Genomic DNA, 18,922 nt, shown 5'->3' on the forward strand with positions numbered 1-18,922 from the left:
TCCCAAGCAGGTTCTGCGCCGACAGCGTGTGGGGCTCGAACTCACGAACCGTGAGATCATGACCTGAGCTGAAATCAAGAGTCAGATGCTCGTCTGACTGAACCACCCCGAGCGCCCCTCTCTCTTCCTCTTCTTGTAAGGCTCCCAATCCTATCGGATTAGGGCTCCCCCTAAGCCCTCGTTTAACCTTATTACCTCCCAAATGCCCTATTTCTAAGTATAGTCGCTTTGGGGGTTAGAACTTCAACATACAAATTTTGGGAGACACAGTTCAATCCGTAGCAACTGCTAAATACAAAGGGGCTAAATACCTAGATGTGCCAATTATGGCAAAACACAAGCACCGTCACATATGTCCGTCAGGTGCAACACCCGTTATCCATTAGTCTAATAGTAACATGTTAAAAAAAAAAAAAACAAACATCAAAACCCTTGTGTTTCTTTCTAGAACGACGGAAGATTCTCAGCCACCAGGTAGTTTCCAAAGAAAAATTTTTTTTTCCTTTTTTGTTTTCCAACTTTCAAAAAAATTTCAGACCTACAGACAAGTGGAAAGAATAATACACACATTTACATCCTTGCCATTTTGGCACATTCCCTCACATCCCAGTCACAGCCTCTCAGCTTGGGATGTAACTCAAAGGCCATTTGAGTCACCCATCACCTCTGACACACACTCAGTCTAGACGGGCCATCCGGCCTCCGCTTCTAGATCTCTGGTGATGGGGAACTAGACTCTTTGAGCCAGCCCCTTCTGTTTTTAGAGGACTCTGCTTGTGTCTGAGTTTATGCTTAGAATAAACTGAGATCTGGCCCTCCGTGGCTTCCTCAGTTGCGCTTTATTTAACTCTAGCCAGACAGACTAATTCTAGTTCCCTTCTCATGTGACAGCCTGAAAATGTTTGACGGGAGCGGAGCTCCTGGCCTCTTCCTTACTGGGAGGGAAAACGGTCCACCCCGATGCCTTACTTGGAGCCGTAAGGAGTCCTTACTTGTTTGGGTAGGGGGTACACGTATTCACACACAGTCACTCGAAGTTGACTAGACAATGAGGCTTCCTTATCTCCTCTAACGGGTGGGATTTTCCACGTTGGGCCTGCCAGGTAACTGAGTCTCTTTGGGGTATGCAGACATTGGGAGTCCCCAAGACCACCCTCAGTTTCAATAATTCACCCCAAGATTCACAGAACTCAGTGAGCGCTGTTTGACTCACAATTATGGTTCATTACAGCAAAGGGTTACAGAGTAAAGGTGGCCACGGGAAGCAATGCCTGAAGCCAAGGCCCAGAGCGTTCCAAGCACAGAGCTTCTGGTGTCTTCCCCCGGTTGAGAGTCTGACGGCACTGCCTCCTCCCGGCACCGAAGTGTGACCATAGGCAGAGGGTTGCCGGGTAGGGGAGCTCACTCGAGGCTCGGGGTCCGGAGTTTTCCCTGGGGCTCCGTTGCGCAGCTCTGGTCGACCGCCTGCACGACGTCAGCTTCCGGCCCCTGCAGAGGCTGGGCTGATAGGGTGGCCCAGAGCCCCCTCACGAATCACACTGTTAGAACGGGCGTCGCTAAGGCTCCCAGATGGACAAAGACACTCTTATCAGGCAGGACATTCCAAGGGCTCAGAGATTATCTCCCAGGACAAAGGCCAGACTTCTTTCCGGGCGGAATTCACTTTCCCACCAAGGGCGGATGAGTCATCTTTCCTGTTTCTTCCCCGCCCGTTTCCACCGGTCTGCAGTCCTCTGCCGGCAGGCGTGTGGGCCGGCAGACCCCACAGTGACACGGTGCACGGGGCTGCCCCGTCCCTGCCTCCGCTTTGGGGTGGCTGACCCTACCAGGCCTCCCCAAGGTCAGCGTGGCTCGCTCCGACTCACCCCATCGGCTCTGCTGGGCCCGCAGATCCCGCCAGTCTAGGCGGCCCTCTCTCCCTGTCTCCTGGCCTAGGCATCTGCCCTTCAGCCTTGAGGTCGGGTCACCTCACACCTAACCGCAGAGGCCCTACCTTAGCAGGCCCTGAGGCCACCGGTTCTGTCACCTACCTTGTGGTCTCCCACAGGAGGCCGTGGGAGCTTCTGGGGCCCTACCGTGGCCCTCATCAGCCAGCCAGCGCAGGCTTGGGAGGGGGCGCACCGGCCCCCCCTCTGCTGAACGGTGCCCCCATCTGTCCATCTCCGCCGTGCTGTGGTGTCCCAGGGAGCTCTCTGCTTGGCGCTCTCTGCTCAGAAGGACTGGGCCACTGTCCCCTTTGCTTCCCTCTTTCCCCCTCTTCCAGACTGTGCCCCGGGCAGGACAGGCCCCCTTGGTTGTCTTTTTGCCTTCTTGCCTTCGGTTATTTTCCCCACCGCCCACCGCCCACCGCCCACCGGGCCAGAAGGAAGGACTTCCTTTACGTGGGGTTTTCCTCTCTCCTGGTGGAGGATTCCCTCGGGCTCTGCTACCTGAGTGGCTGCGGGGGAAGTAGACTTACAACTTAAAAGAAAGAAAACTATTTTCAAAACATTACCTATATTACACCTGTGTAAAGAGCTGGACAGCCGTGAAAGCCTGGGGCCCACAGAGAGCGGGGAAGCCGTCCTCTCTCACCCTCCTTCCCGCCTTCCTCAGGGCTGAAGGGCCCACAGAAGCTGAACAACTTCAAGGGCGTGGGTTTGGAAATGGAAGGGGTTCGCGATTCCCTAGCCTGTCAATTTCCACGGCAATGCGGATAGCTGCCATTTACGTCAACACGAGATGCCCTGTGTTGTGCTAACGTTAGTCAGCCCTCCCCAAAGCCCGATCATCACCCCCATCTTGCTGACGAGAAAACCGAGGCTCGGGGAAGTCATTTGTCCCACGTCTCACAGCTGGTGAGTGCTGTGTGCAGGGGTTTAAACCCAGCACCATCTGACTGCGGAGATCTGCACTAATTAACCATTCCCCTCAACTGCCTTTCGGTGAGGCTTTTCCCGTTTCTGGCTTCCTCCTTACTGCCTTACGAAGGCATTCGGTAAAGCACAACTTTATGCTTAGTTGCATGCACTGTTTTGCAAACTTCCAAGGATTCCCCTGATGATAGAGTGGTGGCATTTAAAACCCGCTCGGGGGTTGGCAAGCATCCCCCCACATCCTGCTGGGATTACTGAGGGAATCAGCCGCTTGGGACTCTACCTTCCTAATCGGCTCTTAAGGGAACTTGTAATGAACCTAATTGGAAGCATTACTTGATTCCCTGCAGGATTATTTTACATAAACCAGCAGCAGGAAAGGTACTAAAATCAATAAATGAGAGAGAGAGAGAGAGAGTTGAAAATGTACAGCTAAAGTCAGGATGGCAGGCTGCAGGTAGGACACTGACCTTGTAGCTCAGGAGGACAGTCTGGGGCATCTTTTAAAAAACATGTTTATTTATTTTTGAGAGAGAGTGTGTGTGCCTACGCAAGCAGGAGAGGGGCAGAGAAGAGAGAATCCCAGGCAGGCTTCATGCTGTCAGTGCAGAGCCCAGTGTGGGGCTCGAACTCATGAACCATGAGCTCATGACCTGAGCCGAAATGCAGTCGGACGCTTAACCGACTGAGCCACGCAGGCGGCCCTCGTGTACCTTGCGATAACCTGCTATAGGTGCAAAAGAAATTTATGACTTGGATATGGGAACTCTGGACACGGGTTTTTCCTTTCAACATTTGATAAGCTAAGTTGTGGGAATTTCTGTGCGTGTTGATTAAAAAAGTGCGGGGCACTTGGCTATGCGACCGTGATCTTGACTGTCCTGGGGCTTCATTCGGTTATTCACTCACCCATTAAAGAGTTGAGCTGGGCCTGAAGGGTTGGGGAGGATTGTGACAGGTGGAGATGTTGGGGCTGGGCACGGGTGGCGTCAATAGTGAGACGAGACCTAAGGATGGGGACATCCGGCTCCTGTTTGGGGCAGGAAGCGTTGTCTCCTGCAGCCAGAATTTCAGAAGGAGGAAAGAAAGAGAGAGATAAAGCCAGAAGACTAGACCAGGATCAAATTGCGTAAAATGATGATTGCTAAGGGCCCAGGAGCAGCGCTCAGTGGGAGCCCCCAGCAGCCCCAGAAAGGCAAAACAGCGGAGGCTCTGAGCGTGGGCGGGAGGCCCTTCCGTCAGCCCCTGCCTCCTGGCGCTCCCACCATGTGAGTCTTGCCGGTCCCTCCTGGTGAGTTTCCACCGTCCACCAGAGGGGTATGTTTGGTCTTCTTCTCCTTCTCTCTCCCCCTTCGTGACGAGTCTTGACAATGTCTTTTCGTTCACTGGTTTGGGTTAACACTTCTGGGGAGGTGATTCTCAGACAGCAATGTTGTGGGGGTCATGGGAGCGGTGGCCAGATGCCCGCCACAAGGGATGACTCAGAAGCACAGGGGGTGACCGGCAGTGGAGAGAGGACAGAAGGACGTGGGTCTTCAAACCGTCCTGGGGTCGGCAGTCTAGGAGGAAGCCAAGCCTGGAGGAGGGTGTGAAGTCACGGGGCGCTACGAGGAGGTGATTCATGTCTGTCCCAAGTTAGGGAGAAGGCACCAAGAGTTGAAATGTAGTAAATGACCAGGTTAAAAGTCTTCGCCAAATAGCCTGCAGCTACTCAAAATCAACTCCCTTAATACCTCGCACATCCGAAGGTCTCTGCCTCTGAGGGATAAGAGATGCTCAGTTCCTTCTAAGATAGCATTTTCTTAAAGCAGAAACAATACAAACCTGAAACCCATTTCGTCATGGGCTTAAGAAGTCGTTCGTCCGGAAGTTCCGTCTGTGTGAAATCAAATGTGCGAGTGACTGAATTGTTAAGCGAGCTTTTCCTCCCATCGGTGTCTAATCCGTGTCTCAGTGCCTCCATGGAGTCTCTGAGCTCCGGGGCCCCTCGTTTCTGACTCGTTCATTCCAGGCGGTGGCCTGAGTAGCAACTTTCTTTCTCTTTTTAAAAATATGGAGACCAGTCTGTTTTCATTTTTAATATTCTGAATTCATTTCTTGTCCTTTTGGCACAACAGGGCATTTGTATAATAATTTCTTTGTTTCTCTTTAAGAAGCAAGTATATGTAATGGGTATTTTTTTTTTTTTTTTCCAGGCCACGCTGACCAGGAGTCTAAACAAATCCACTGACTCAATGTTTTTCTAACTCACTTTCTTCAGGGTTTGACTGTTCCTTTTTAAGGGCAACAGTCACCATTATTATTATTATTTTAAGAATATAAAGATAAGCCTTAAACTATAAATATCTTTGGGAGGGGGTTCATCAAAAAATGAACATCCCTTTTAAGGCACGAATAAACAACATCTAACAGATCCCTTTCTAAAGGGAAGATTTGAAAGGGGGGGGATACCAGCTGGGAAAAGGAGAGGAGGAGTAGAAAGGGAGGCTTATAGCACCTGAGTGGCTCCCAGAAAACTGGGGAACCACAAACCAATCTAGAACCACTTCCCGGTTTTGCTCAGGGCTGTCCGAGTTAAAGATTCACCTTAAAATCAGGTGCGTTGCTCTCCGTTTTCCTTTCTTTAAGTTTGAAATCCAAGTTGGATATCTTCACTAAGTGGGATGCTCTTTTGTTTTCACTGTTGTACACGGACAAAGCTCTATAAATGGTCTGCCAGTGAATTGGAATAAATTGAGTTTAAACTGATTTTTAGGGATATTATAAAATGTGTTGACTGCTTTGAAAAGAACAAAAGCAACTCTGAACAATGGCTGTTAGAAGCAGCCGAGATGGTGGAAAATTGCTTTATTGCTTTATTTAAAAAAACACAACACTCATTGACAAAGAAATGTTTCCTTTCAAAAATGGAAACTCTATCATAGATGTAGTGCTATGCACAGCTAGTTGTTCCTAAAATATACTGAACTGTTAGCAAATTCATTAATTAGGATCCTGTATGTAGCAACATCTGTTTAAAGTGACACTTCTTCTATTCTTCACTGCGTATTTCATAAGATGCACACTTCTGTCCTTTCATTGCACAAGCATGGAATCAATTACAGTCTTGAAATTCCCCACCAGAGGTCTAATTTAGGTGACTGCTGAGACAAACGTGCTTCAGAACTCAGCCACAACGGAATCCTGAGTTTGTAACAGAGACTCCTTACAGCAGGATACTATCTCGGGTGATAGGTACTGGAATGACCCGTATCTCCAGGCAACTGGGGTCTTCTCACAGACCCTAGGCGGAGACTGAGTGCTAACAGAACTGACGCAGTGCGGCTCACCTGACGTTTAACAGAATGTTTTGATTGGCCTGTTTCCAGAGGACCAATGATCCAAACACCTGCTATGCTAATTGTTGTGGGGCACCTTGGACAGTAAGTACAATCACCCGTGTAAATAAAGCCTGTTTGTCGACCCTGGCCACAAGTATTTTAAAGCTAATGCCTAAATTCCTCCCTCAAAGGTTCTGATTTAATTGGTCTGGGATGCAGCCTGGACCTGGGATTTTTTATAGGCTCCCGTGTAGTTGAAAGAAGCAGCCAAGGTTGTGAATTTCAAAGGCTGATAGCTTCACAGATCTGGCCGTGACTCCATAGCAGCTGGCAGTTTCCTCTTATGCCTAATGATTCCATTTCAGGTAGCCAGAGAGTGGTGATGTTTTCGTAGGAAATAGATACCCAGATTTGAACCCTCCTTGGCCTCGCTGAAATGTGTATTTGTGAGAGTGGCCTCCCCGGCCTGAGTACTTTTTATATCTCCTCAGGTGGTTCTGAGATACAGCCAGGCTTGCAGATTCCTGCTTTGGAAGGTCTCTAGACCCAGCCAGGTGACACTCTTTCAACGAGGATAGCTGAAGAAGCTACGTGTGATTATGCATCAAAGCATTTCATTTAAAAATTGAATTTTTAGGGGTGCCTGGGTGGCTCGGTCGGTTAAGCGTCCGACTTCGGCTCAGGTCATGATCTCACGGTCCGTGGGTTCGAGCCCCGCGTCGGGCTCTGTGCTGACCGCACAGAGCCTGGAGCCTGTTTCAGATTCTGTGTCTCCCTCTCTCTGTGACCCTCCCCCATTCATGCTCTGTCTCTCTCTGTCTCAAAAATAAATAAACATTAAAAAAAATTTAAAAAAAAATGGAATTTTTAGTAACAGTTCGATTATCATTGCTATGACACATCTAATCGGTTCTAGTTAGACTAGGCTTCTCGGTCTAACTTACAGTACCTGGGAGTATAGCCTAGTACCTCGGCAAATTGTACCGAGGTAAAAGAAAAGTGGCATTATGAATGTATTTGGATTTATGTTTTTAAATTTTTTTGTTTTTTTATATTAAATATAATTTATTGTCGAATCGGTTTCCATACGACACTCAGTGCTCATCCCAACAGGTGCCCTCCTCCATGCGCATCACCCACTTTCGAATGTATTTGGATTTAACAATTTTCTTACCTAAACATCGAAAGTCTGTCACCAGTACCAGAATTTCTTTTCGGTGGTTGTAGGGTGTACTTATTTCGGGTTACTCTAGGCTGCTCATCTGAGTGCAATTGTTACTTCCCTGGTTAGAATCCACCCTTTGTTATTACTGAGGACTTCCTCCTTGGTGTCTCCCCTACTGGAGAAATTACTATTTTTTCTCAACTGAGGCTATACCTCACCTGCTCTTCTGCGCCTTTGGTCCTGACCATTCTTTCGGTGTTGGGGTAGAGGGCCCTTCATGGTCTTTTCATTGTCGCCCCGTCTGCAGTTAGACTTCTCTTTCAGTTAACTCCCTTTTGATTTGTGGCTCAATTTCATTCATAGCCTGCTCTTGGTTAAGACGGTGATTCACTATTGAAGGATTGCAGACTATCTTTACTTCTAAATTTGTTTCCAGATGCTTCTTATGGAAGCAAACTGTGCTTTGGAAAACATCGATTGCTCAAAGTTGTCATTCATTGCTGAGGCTACAGCTCTTTTTTGGTATGGGTAACAGTCAGGAGCAAAGAACCTTGTGCATAAAACGCACCGTTTGGATGAAGGAATAGCAAATATTTAAGGCCAACAATTTTTTTCTAAGATCGTAAACCTTCTACATCCATTATTCTACATTATATTACCTAGTTCTTCAGTATTCTTTCTTTCTTCCAGTAGACATTTTGTAAGAGCTTGGACAAGATGCAACGGATCTAGATGTCGGGGGGGGGGGGGGGGTCAAAGGTGGATAAAATGCAGCCTAACTTGACAATAAGGATCGTGTCTTGGATTATGTCTCATGTGTAGAGGATCAATGGATGTTTTTGAGTGATGAATGATAAACAGCAAAGCAAGAACATGAAATGGTGAAAAATGGCCACCTCCATTTTGGATGATATCAAGGTTCAGAAAGACCTCTTAAAAATTGAACTTCTGTTTGGGGAAAGATGGAGTAGACTTACTTTTTCCTATTCCTGCAACGAAGTACAACTAAAACCCCTGGATATTACATATAAAATAAACATGAGCCTCCGAAAGGTTGAAAGTAGAAAGTAGACCGAAGGCACAACAAGGTAGTTGGTCACCTGGCTTATCTTTTATCCCATACATTCCATCCCTGGAGGTGAAGAAGCTGGCATCCCAGAAATGCCAATGAGCCCAGACATATAGAGCCCCAATGAAATAAAGCCCCTGCTCTCTTTAGCCAAAAAAAACTAGAAAAGAGGCAAATAGAATTCAGCAACATATATGATAATTCTATAGCATGGCCAGGTGGGGGTTATCCCAGTGATACAAGGCTGATTCAGTATTTGAAAATTAGGCTACATAATTTATCATATTAATAGACTTATGAAAAAAACACAAATAATCGTATCAATCAATGGATGCAGAAAGATTTTGACAAACTTAACAGCCATGTCATGATTTAAAAAAAAAAAAATCAGACATTATACTTACTGGTGAGATCAGGAATTGAGTCAGGGTGTCCACTGTCACCATTCTTATTCAGCATATTACTGGAAGTTCTAGCCAGTGCAATAAGACAAGAAAAAGAAATAAAAAGCATACAGATGAGAGAGGAAAAAATAAAATGATCCCTATTTGTAGATTACATGATTGTCTACATAGAAAATCCCAAGGAATCTGGGAAAAAACTCCTATAGCTAATAAGTGAGCTCAAAAGAAAAAGAAAAAACCCACCATACCAGATGGACACACAAATATCAACTGTATTTCTATATATTAGCAATGAGCATATGGCCACTGAAATTAAAAATGTATTACTCTTTGTAATCATTCAAAAAAAGGAGAATACTCCGATGTAAAAATCTATATGTAAAACATCTACAGGACTTGTAAGCTGACAATTAAGTAACGTTGATGAACGATATCAAAGAAGATCTCAATAAATGGAAAGAGGTCATAGATTGGAAGACCCAATATAGTAAAGATATCAATTCTCCCAAATTAACATACAGTTTTAATGCGATTCCTATAAAATCCCTGTAAGATTTTTTTATAGGTATGGACAACATTATTCTAAAATTCATACGGAAAAGCAAAGGAAGTACAATAGCTGAAACAATTTGAAAAGGAAGAGTGAAGTGAAAGGAACCAGTCTAACTAGTTTCAAGACTTATTATGTAGCTACTATAGTCAAGACTCTATGATACTGTCTGAGGAAGTAGAAATGTAGACTGAGAGAACAGAACAGAAAACCCAGAGTTCGGCTCACACAGATATGCACAACTGATGTTTTGACACAGGTGCAAAAGAAATCCAATGGAGAAAAGAGTGCCTTCTCAACAAATGGTATTGAGCAGTCCATAGGCAAAAGAGTGAAACCTGACGTGAGACTCATACTTTATACAAAAATTGACTCAAAATGATTCATAGATTTAACTGTAAAACACAAAACTATCAAACTTTTAGTAAAACACAGAGGAGACAATCTTAGTGACCTAAGACTAGGCAAACAGTTCTTAGGCTTGACCCCAAAAGTATGATTTCTAACAGGAAAAACGGACACATTGGACTTCACCACCATTACAGACTTTTTGCCCTACAAAAGACTCCGTTAAGAGGATGAAAAAACAAGTTCACAAGTGAGAAAACTTGTTTTCTAACAAGCAGACAAAAACATATTCAGCCTCATTAGCCATTAGGGAAATACAAATGAAAACCACAACAAGATATTGCCACACACCTATCAAAGTGGCTTAAATACAAAATAGTGACATTACATGCTGCTGAGAATGAGGACGAGCTGGGCTACTCACACGTTGCTGGTGGGAATGTAAAAAGGTGAGCCACTCTGGAAAAGGTTTGATAGGTTCTTTATGTCTGATAGTTCCTACAGGTTACTACCATACAACCTAGCAATGACACCACTGGGCATTAATCCCACAGAAACATGTACACAAATGTTTGTAACAGCTCTATTCATCATCTCCAAGTGCTGGAAACAACCCAGATGTCCTTCGGTGTATGAACAGTTAAACACACTGTGGAACGCCCATACCAGGAGATATCACCACTCAGCACAAAAGGGAGCAAATTGTTGATACGTGCAACAATGTGTATGAATCGCTAGGCAACTATGCTTACAGGGAAAAAATGCAATCCCAAAGGGTTAAATACTATATTTTTCCATTTAAATAACATTGTTGAAGTGGTAAGATTCTAGAAGCAGAGAATAGTGAGAACAGCGGTCAGTAGGAGTCAAGGAGTTGGGGAATATGAGGGAGTGGACATTGGTATAAAACGGCAGCTGGAGGGATCTTGACGATGCTAAAAATATTCTGTATCCTGACTGTATCAATGTCAATATCCTGCTTGCCATGCTGCACTCTAGTTTTGCAAGATGTTGTCATTGAAGAAAACTGGACAAAGCGTACATGAGATCACCCTGTATGGTTTCTTACGCATTCATGTGAATCTACAGTTCTTTCAAGATTAAAAAGTTTAATAATCGTAATTAAAAAATCCAAATCTTGGGGTGCCTGGGTGGCTCAGTCGGTTAAGCGTCCAACTTCGGCTCAGGTCACGATCTCACGGTTTGTGGGTTTGAGCCCCATGTTGGGCTTTGTGCTGACAGCTCAGAGCCTGGAGCCTGCTTCGGATTCTGTGTCTCCCTCTCTCTCTGCCCCTCCCCTGCTCGTGCTCTGTCTCTCTCTTCCTCTCAAAACGGAATAAACGTTAAAAATTTTTTTAAAAAGCTTCACCATTATGGTACGGTAAACTCAAAATGCTTCATGGTGCTTGATGAAGACTTGTCTGGTCTGGCCCAGTGATTTCCGACCCTGGCAGCTTGTGAGAATTACGTATGAAGCTTATAAAGAATACTGATGCCTGAGCATTACTCCAGCTAATTAGATCAGGATCTCTGTGGGGTAACTAGATAATTAGTATTTTCTTTGATCACCGGTCACTACAGACCATAGGCTCCATGAAGCCTGTTTTTGCTCTCCATTGTAGGGCTAGCTCCTCAGTGTCTGTCCCCTGGGACATGCTCAGTTCATATATGCAAAATCAGAGGTGCTCGGTACACATGTGCGGTGAGAGGTGCCGGGTACACGTGTGCAGGGTGAGAGGTGCTCAGTACTTATATACGAGGGGGGAGGTGCTCAGAATGTATATGGGAGGTGAGAGGTGCTCAGTACTTATATGCGAGGTGGGAGGTGCTCAGTATGTATATGGGAGGTGAGAGGTGCTCAGTAGGTACATGCAGGGTGGGAGGTGCTCAGTACATACATGCAGCGTGGGAGGTGCTCAGTACTTACAAGCGAAGTGGGAGGTGCTCAGTACATATACACGAGGTGGGAGGTGCTCAGTACTTACATGCGAGGTGGGAGGTGCTCAGTACTTATATGCAAGGTGGGAGGTGCTCAGTATGTATATGGGAGGTGAGAGATGCTCAGTAGGTACATGCAGGGTGGGAGGTGCTCAGTACTTAAATGCGAGGTGGGAGGTGCTCAGGACATATATGCAAGGTGGGAGGTGCTTAGTACATACATGCGGGGTGGGAGGTGCTCAGTATGTATATGGGAGGTGAGAGGTGCTCAGTACTTACATGCGAGGTGGGAGGTGCTCAGTACTTATATGAAAGGTGGGAGGTGCTCAGTATGTACATGCAGGATGGGAGGTGCTCAGTACTTATAGGCGAGGTGGGAGGTGCTCAGTACATACATGCGAGGTGGGAGGTGCTCAGTACGTACGTGCGGTGTGGGAGGTGCTCAGTAGGTACATGCGAGGTGGGAGGTGCTCCGTACCCACATGTGAAGTGAATGAGTAGAGGGCAAGTAGAAGGGTCCTCCTCCCCTCTTTTGCTGCCTCCCTGAACCCATGAAAGAAGAGAAAGAGGGGATAAGGTGCCTTCTCTGGTGTCCTTTTCATCCCTCCAGCGCGTCGTTACAAAATTGCGTTAGGGTCACAGCACAGCTCCAAGAGAGATCCACCCCATATCTGGAAATGATGACGGTGCCTCCTTCTTCACAATCAACAAATTCAATGAAAGTGAGACAGAAGCTGACAAGGAGGCTGAAATGACACATCATCTTACTCATGCAGGAATAACAGAAAACATTTTAAATGCAGCTAAAAAAAAAAAAAAAATCAAGTCACTGACAAAGAAATGAAAACAATTTGCTGAGTTTTGTCCTTTTCATTTCCCCCTCCCACGAAGCCTCCTCAAGTCCAGACGCGATCATTGATTATGTATGTCCTGCCTCCTTTACCTCCGTGGTCTCCTTAAATCATTCTCCAAACCCAGCCCCTCTCCTGCTCTCTCTCTCTCTCTCTCAAAAATAAACATTAAAAAAAAAAAAAAAAAAAAAAAAAAGAATTATCTGGCCCCAAACATCCACAGAGCTGAGGTTAAGAAACCCTGGTCCAGATCTGGCTGTGCAGGATTTAGTAATTCTTATGTCAGATCTCTCCGGCCATGTCCTGGAGTGTCATAGTATTTTAGTGTTCCTGGGTGTCAGTTTGACAGAGAGAATGTCTCCTACTTGCTGTGCTGTAAAGGTACGAGGAGAAGAATTTTGATATGCTCCTTTGAAATCTCATAACACATGAGAGGTGCTGTTGAGAAAAAGCCTGTCCTCGATTTGACACCTCTGAAGACTTCAGGCAGGATCTATGAAATTCAGGTGATCGACCTCCCTAAATCTCCCCTTCTTCAGTGCGGGAGACATATTTTTGTCTTGAGCCTCAAATTGTTCTGGGCATCCGGGACATGTCTGTAGAGGGGAGTCGGAGGAGGTGAACAAGCCCGTATTTGTTACTTTGTGTACGACAGCTGTTACTGGAGTCCTTGCATTCAGAAGGAAGCCGGTTGCTAAATCCAACAATGCACATTTGTACCATCTAGACAACATCTCATGTTTTTCATGATGTGTATCTCTCATGAACTATAAAGCATTTAACAGTCGTATGTTCTTATTAAAGACCTAATTAATGCCCACGGTACTCATGGGGAGCAAAGAGGAGGTGGGTCATATTATTCCCTCTTTAAGAGGTGGTAATTAAGCCTGGAGTCGCACACTGATTATTTGAAGAGTACGTTGTATCTCTCGACAAGGAGCTGGGTCTGTCAGCCGCTGCGGGCACTGATTCATCAGATCCTGATTAGCGTCCAGTCATAAATGTCAAATTTCAAAATCCTTTTTAAATGTACACAGCAGATTGTGAAGGGTGGTTGCTAATCAGAGAAGGACAGCACAGCAAAGACATTTCCATTCCTAGGAGTTTACCCTTTTTAAACAAACATGCAGCAACAGAAAAGTAAAAGGGGGGGGAAGAGTATAGATTACGGTTCAATAGACACTTATTATGGGCTACGTGCATGGCACCAAGTCCCGGGCTAGATACCGCGGAAGATGAAATATAAATGTATATCCTCGATGTGTCATTTACTATGTAAGTTGGAGACTCGAGACAGTCTGTAAAAACAGAGAACTGTACAAGTCATAATGTAACAGGTACACGTGCCAAAACGTGTGTATAGGAAGCTTCGGTGTCCTGGAAAACAAGAGAGGCTTTTATGAAAAAGGTAGAATTGGGGAGGAGCCTGGAAACAGTGACAGGAGGGGTTCAAGTGGACAGAAGGAATCTGGGGAAATAGGATTCGACTAGACAAAAGGGTTAGTGAATATAGGTGGGGTCATTCTTTGTACTTTCTGGAAGAGAAAGAAACTTAGCAGCTCTCAAGTGGTCGTTTCCTGATGGGTGAACAGAAGGCAAAAAAGCCAGAGGGTAAGGGGACAGAATAAACACGTGTTCAGGAGACAGAGGTGGAAGACTTCCTGAGTTCCTGTTACACCCGGATCCCTGGCTCCATCTCTGCCTGAATCTCAGATGCAAACAAAATCCAGTAGTTTGCTGACCAATAGCAGAACCTAAGCCTTCACTGAGTCCAGGATTCCCAGCCGTGGGCAAAGAAATGGGGGCACAGGCTTGAGACTTCCCGGGTCTAAGCCCCAAGGCACCAAACCTTGGCATCAGCTTGGTCATCTGAAGCTGGCTTTTCCTGTCACCCTTGGTTTGGAAACCAGACTGTGGGGTGGCCAGATGAGTTTAAGGACTTTTTTGTTTTCCTTCTTAACGTTTATGTATCATTTTTGAGAAAGCGGGGGAGAAGGGAAGAGAGAGGGAGACAGAGAATCCCAAATAGGCTCCCTGCTCAGCACAGAGCCTTGATGTGGAGCTTGATTGGATGCCACCAACCTCAATGTCATCACTTGCGTGGAAACCAAGAGTCTGTCACCGCCAACTGACCCACCCAGGCACCCCCAAGGCCAGATGAGTTTAAAGGGCTGAGGGGGCTCCCGAGGTCTCGTTCTTGGCACTCAGGCTTTATGGCTACAGATTCTTCCCACCAGACAAACTGCCATGGACACACAGGCTTCTCGCCAAGGTCACACCTTGCTTCTTGAACACGATTTGACTTGGACTGCAGTTTGCTGAGTGATGGCTAATACTTAATAGTTCAGTTGGACCCAACCACCATATTTTTAACCAACTAGGTTACCTTCTGAAGGTCACTCATCTGGAACTAGACCACCGACTTGAGAATAGTTGTTCTGGCACGCAAAGGGCCTTCCCCGGCGTTTGCTCTTAGTATTATTTTAAACATAGTTCCATGACAGATTGTGACTTGGAAGGGATTCATTTCTGTTTCAGTTGTCTTGACAACGATGTACGTTATGACATCTCATACGCTTGAGAATCCTAAGGTTTTACAACCAAGGAGTGTGTTGCTTATTACAATTCTGATAGAAAAAAATTCTTCAGGGCTGGTGGGCTGAAGACGATTATTTTTATTAAATCTTTTTTTGTGGGCGTCACAAAACAGGAGTCCCGGACGGCCTGCAACTCGCTTTAATTTCAGGGAGAGCCAACTCAAGGGTTTTGTCATGGCTCCACCCAGAGCTTACTTGTATTGCGTGGCCTTTGCGATTTCTTTTTACAGTTTTTAAAATTCTCACTCTTTCTCTGAAATATTTCTTGAAAACGGAATAAAGTGGGAATAGTTTTATACTTTGCTGTCCCCCATGTCTTTTACACAGTTCTTACAATTACTCTTGGAAGCCAATTTACAAAGAGACATTTTTATTAAGAAAAATTGCAAACATATAGAACATTAGGGAACAAAATTACAGTGAGCAAGCACTCTAGAAAAACCACTTATGATCGAGAACTGTTAATATCTTGCAAAGCTTAGTTTACCTTAACTTTTTTTTTTGGGGGGGGGGGGCGAAGGGGGTATTTTAAAGACTCCTTGACAGCACTCTACACCAGATGCTCACTTGAACCGTGTTTTGTTTTTTTTTGTTCTTCTCCCCGCCCCCCCCCCCCCGGAAGTCCAAAGCTTATGGGATACTGCATAAATAGCACTTGTGAGAAACCGGCCATCAGCTCTCAGGCATTCCTGGAGTTTGGAAACAGTGACCTCACAAGCAAGCAAGGCCTCGGCCCCGACTCTTAGGTGCAAACTGACGAAAGTTCTCAGCGGGGCCGCTCTGACTCCCGGAGGGGTGAGCACTCAGTGGGCACTCGAGCACGTCGAGCTCAGTTTCAGTTGCTCCCCTAAAGCCGCCCGTGACGGCGGCACCTTCTCAGCCTCCCTGGGAGGTGCAGGGCGGCGTCGAGGGGGGAGACGGAGCCAGCAGAGCCGGGCGCAGGGTGGGGGGCACCGGGGTGCATGCCCGACCGCTCCCGGGTTGAGGGGCCGCCTCCGGCTGGGCTCAAGCGAGGCGGTGACATGCCCCGCAACCCCCGGGAAAGCGGGGTCGCACCCGGGGGCTCGGCTCGGGCGGCCCAGCACCCCGCGCCGCTGACGGATTCTCGGGTGCTGACGCCGCTGCCCACGGGCCCCGGGGACCCCGCGTGCCCGCGGCGGGGCTCGCCGCCCGGGCTGTGCGCCCGCACGGACCGGGGCCCCGGCCCCAGCTTCCGCCTCGGGGAGGCAGAGCCCGCGCGCCCCCGCAGCCCGGCCGCGCGCCTTCGGCTCCGCGAGCCCACGGCCGAGCTGCGGGGCCGAGGCAGGGCCCGAGCCCAGGCCGGGAGGGCGTGGCGGGGAGGACGGCGCCCGCTCGCGCCCGCGGTCCGCCGGCCGGAACATGGCTGCCCCCAGCGCCGCGGACAGTCACGTGCCCAGGCGCTGCCGCCGCCGCCGCCGCCGCGCGCCCCCTCCCGCGCTGGCCCAGGGGCCGACCCCGCGGCAGGCGCGGCCCCGGACGCCTGTCCGCCACGGGGGTGCCGCGAGGGCCGGCCGAGGACGGAGGGCCCCGCGCCGCAGGCCCCCTCTCCGCGTCGCCCGCCTCTCACCCGGGCGCGGGGGGTCGGGCTCTCGGAGCCGGGGAAACCTTCCTGGGGGCGACCTGCGCCAGGTCGGGCTACTGGGCATGCGCGCTGCTCCCGTCCGAGTGCGGCCGGTGTCCGGGTTTTCCCGGCCCCTCGGAGCGGCGGCAGGGGCGGGGCTCGGGGCGGGGCGGCCGGGGTCTCGGTCCCCGCCCGGGGCCTGCGCGCCGCGCGCGGGCTTACCTCGCCCCCACGGGCTTCGCGGGGTGCCCGCGGGCGGCCTTATTGTTCGGGGGGGTGGGGGAGGGAGTAGTGAGAGCCCGCACAGAGGTGTGACTAGGGGTCGGAACGTAGGAGCCGCCCTTTCTTGTGATCAACCAGGGGTTCGTCTCGGGGTCGGGGGGACAGAATCTCCGGGTGGCTCGCAAACTCGTGTCCCCGAGCCCACCTGCGGAACGGCCGAGTTTGCGTTCCTTGGTCTGACCAGCTCCGGCTCCGCCCCAGGCAGTGTGCCCAGCCCGACCGTAAAACTCGGCTCCGTTCCGGTGTCACCGAGAGACACCCCCCCCCCCCCGCCCTCCCCCGGGCGCAGGCCGGGGCCCTTCCCCCGATTCCTGGAAAGTAAAGTAAGGCGCCACGCCCGCTGCCCCTCGGGGCGCAGCCTGGCCCGGGTCCCGCACGCGCCCGCACGGAGCCCGCCGACCCCGCCCGCCCGGCCCGCTCCCCCCGCCCCCCGGCCGCCGCGAACACCCGGAGCCGCGGATCGCGGCGCGCGGAGAGCCGGGCCGGCGCGGGCCGCGGACTGGGCATGCTCGGCAGCCCGGAGGCTCGCGGTGGCAAGTCGGAAGCGTTCGCACCAGCGAGGCAGCGGCCCGGCGGCGGCGGCGGCGGCGGCGGCCACGGGCAGGACGGAGCGGGCAGGGCCGGCCGGGGAAGGCTGCGGTCCCCTCGCGCACGGCGAGCCGGCCGGAGAGCGCGATCCCGCTGCGGAGCCCCGACGCTGCCCTGCCCCGGATTTTGGTGCGCGGCGGGGGGCTCGGAGAGCGGAATTCCGGCGGCAGCTGCGACTCCGGGGCAAGTGAGCCGCGGGGCGGGGGTGGGGTGGGAGCGGCGATCCCGGGGGGGCCGATGGGGAGTGGCGTGCGGGCGGCTCCGGGGCGAGGGGGCGTGAGTGCAGCCCGCGCGGACCCGCGCGCGCACCTGGCTGGCACTCCCCCCGCGCCGCAGCTCCCGGGGGTGGGCGCGGGTCTCGGCCGGACGGGCTGCCCGCGGGGCTCCGGGACCCGGTGGGGGCGGCGAAGAAGGCGGGGGCGTCAGTGGGCGCCGTTCGGGGGTGCTGCGTGCGGGCTGGAAGGCTGCCTGTGTCGGGTTGGGGCGAGCCGAGGGTGGCGGGCCGGAAGGGCCGGGGGGCGAGGCGCCTCGTCCGGTGACCCGGCGGGGGTCCGGAGACCCACAGGGCCCGACCCCCAAATCACGGCCCCCACCCCCACGGCCCCGGGCGGCGGCGTGACAGATGGCACCTCGGGGCCCCGATCGCAGCGTTGGTCAGGCGCCCAGGGTTTCGGGGTCCCCCTCCCCCGCCGCGGCCCCTCGGTGCCCCCCGACTGCTTAACAGGTGGGATCCCCTCCCCTGCGGAGTGAGCTGCCGACCCCAGGCCGCAGAGCCGCCTGCAGGTTCGGGGGCGGCCCCCGCCGGCTGAGGGGGAACTGGCCAAGGCCTGGAGGAGTCGTCAGCGCAGCCGGGACTGGACAGTCCCTCCAGGACGCGGCTGTCCCCGCGAGCGAGGGGTCCCTGCGACCCCGAGGCGACTGGTCAAGGGCAGGGCGGCGACGGCGTGTGGACCCAGGCGGGGGCTTGCGGCCGCCGGCGGGCCGGGCTGGGCGTCCTGGTGCAGCCAACGGATTCAGGCTGGCGCGTTCTGGTTAACGCCTGTTTCCCTCCCGGGAGCCGCGAGTGTAAGTCGTGGCCGGAGGGAGTGAAAGGGATCCGTGCCGGCGCTGCTCAGATGTTTCTTTTCACCTTCAAGCAGAGCCGACTTCCGCGGCGCACGCCTAGGAAACCTGGAGCGAAGGCTGCTTTGTGAAAGGGAAGTTTATTTTCCGTGCTGGGGGTCGGCCCGCTGTTTTAGCTCCCTTGACATTTCCCTTCCTGGACCTTTCCAGCTGTTTGGACAGGTTACTTTTCTCTCGGATGACGGGGTGTTTCTGGTTGGCTGCCTGGCCGTGGAGCGGTGCGCCTGTCAGGGTGTGCCGTGAGCCACCCC

General features: G+C 50.7%; 1 protein-coding gene across 5 annotated transcripts in view; it reads left to right on the forward strand.

Moving 5' to 3' along the window:
• The first annotated feature begins 17,480 nt into the window (after positions 1-17,480).
• SGMS1 (sphingomyelin synthase 1) overlaps positions 17,481-18,922 on the forward strand; it is a 289,527-nt gene continuing 288,085 nt past the window's right edge. For all 5 annotated transcript variants that reach the window (XM_053910258.1, XM_053910261.1, XM_053910259.1 and 2 more), the window contains exon 1: positions 17,481-17,736. The gene's annotated coding sequence lies outside the window, so the exon portion shown is untranslated. The remainder of the gene's footprint in view (positions 17,737-18,922) is intronic.

The sequence above is a fragment of the Panthera pardus genome, unplaced genomic scaffold, assembly GCF_024362965.1.
Source record: "Panthera pardus isolate Hobbes unplaced genomic scaffold, ASM2436296v1 HiC_scaffold_22, whole genome shotgun sequence".
Lineage (NCBI taxonomy): Eukaryota > Metazoa > Chordata > Mammalia > Carnivora > Felidae > Panthera > Panthera pardus.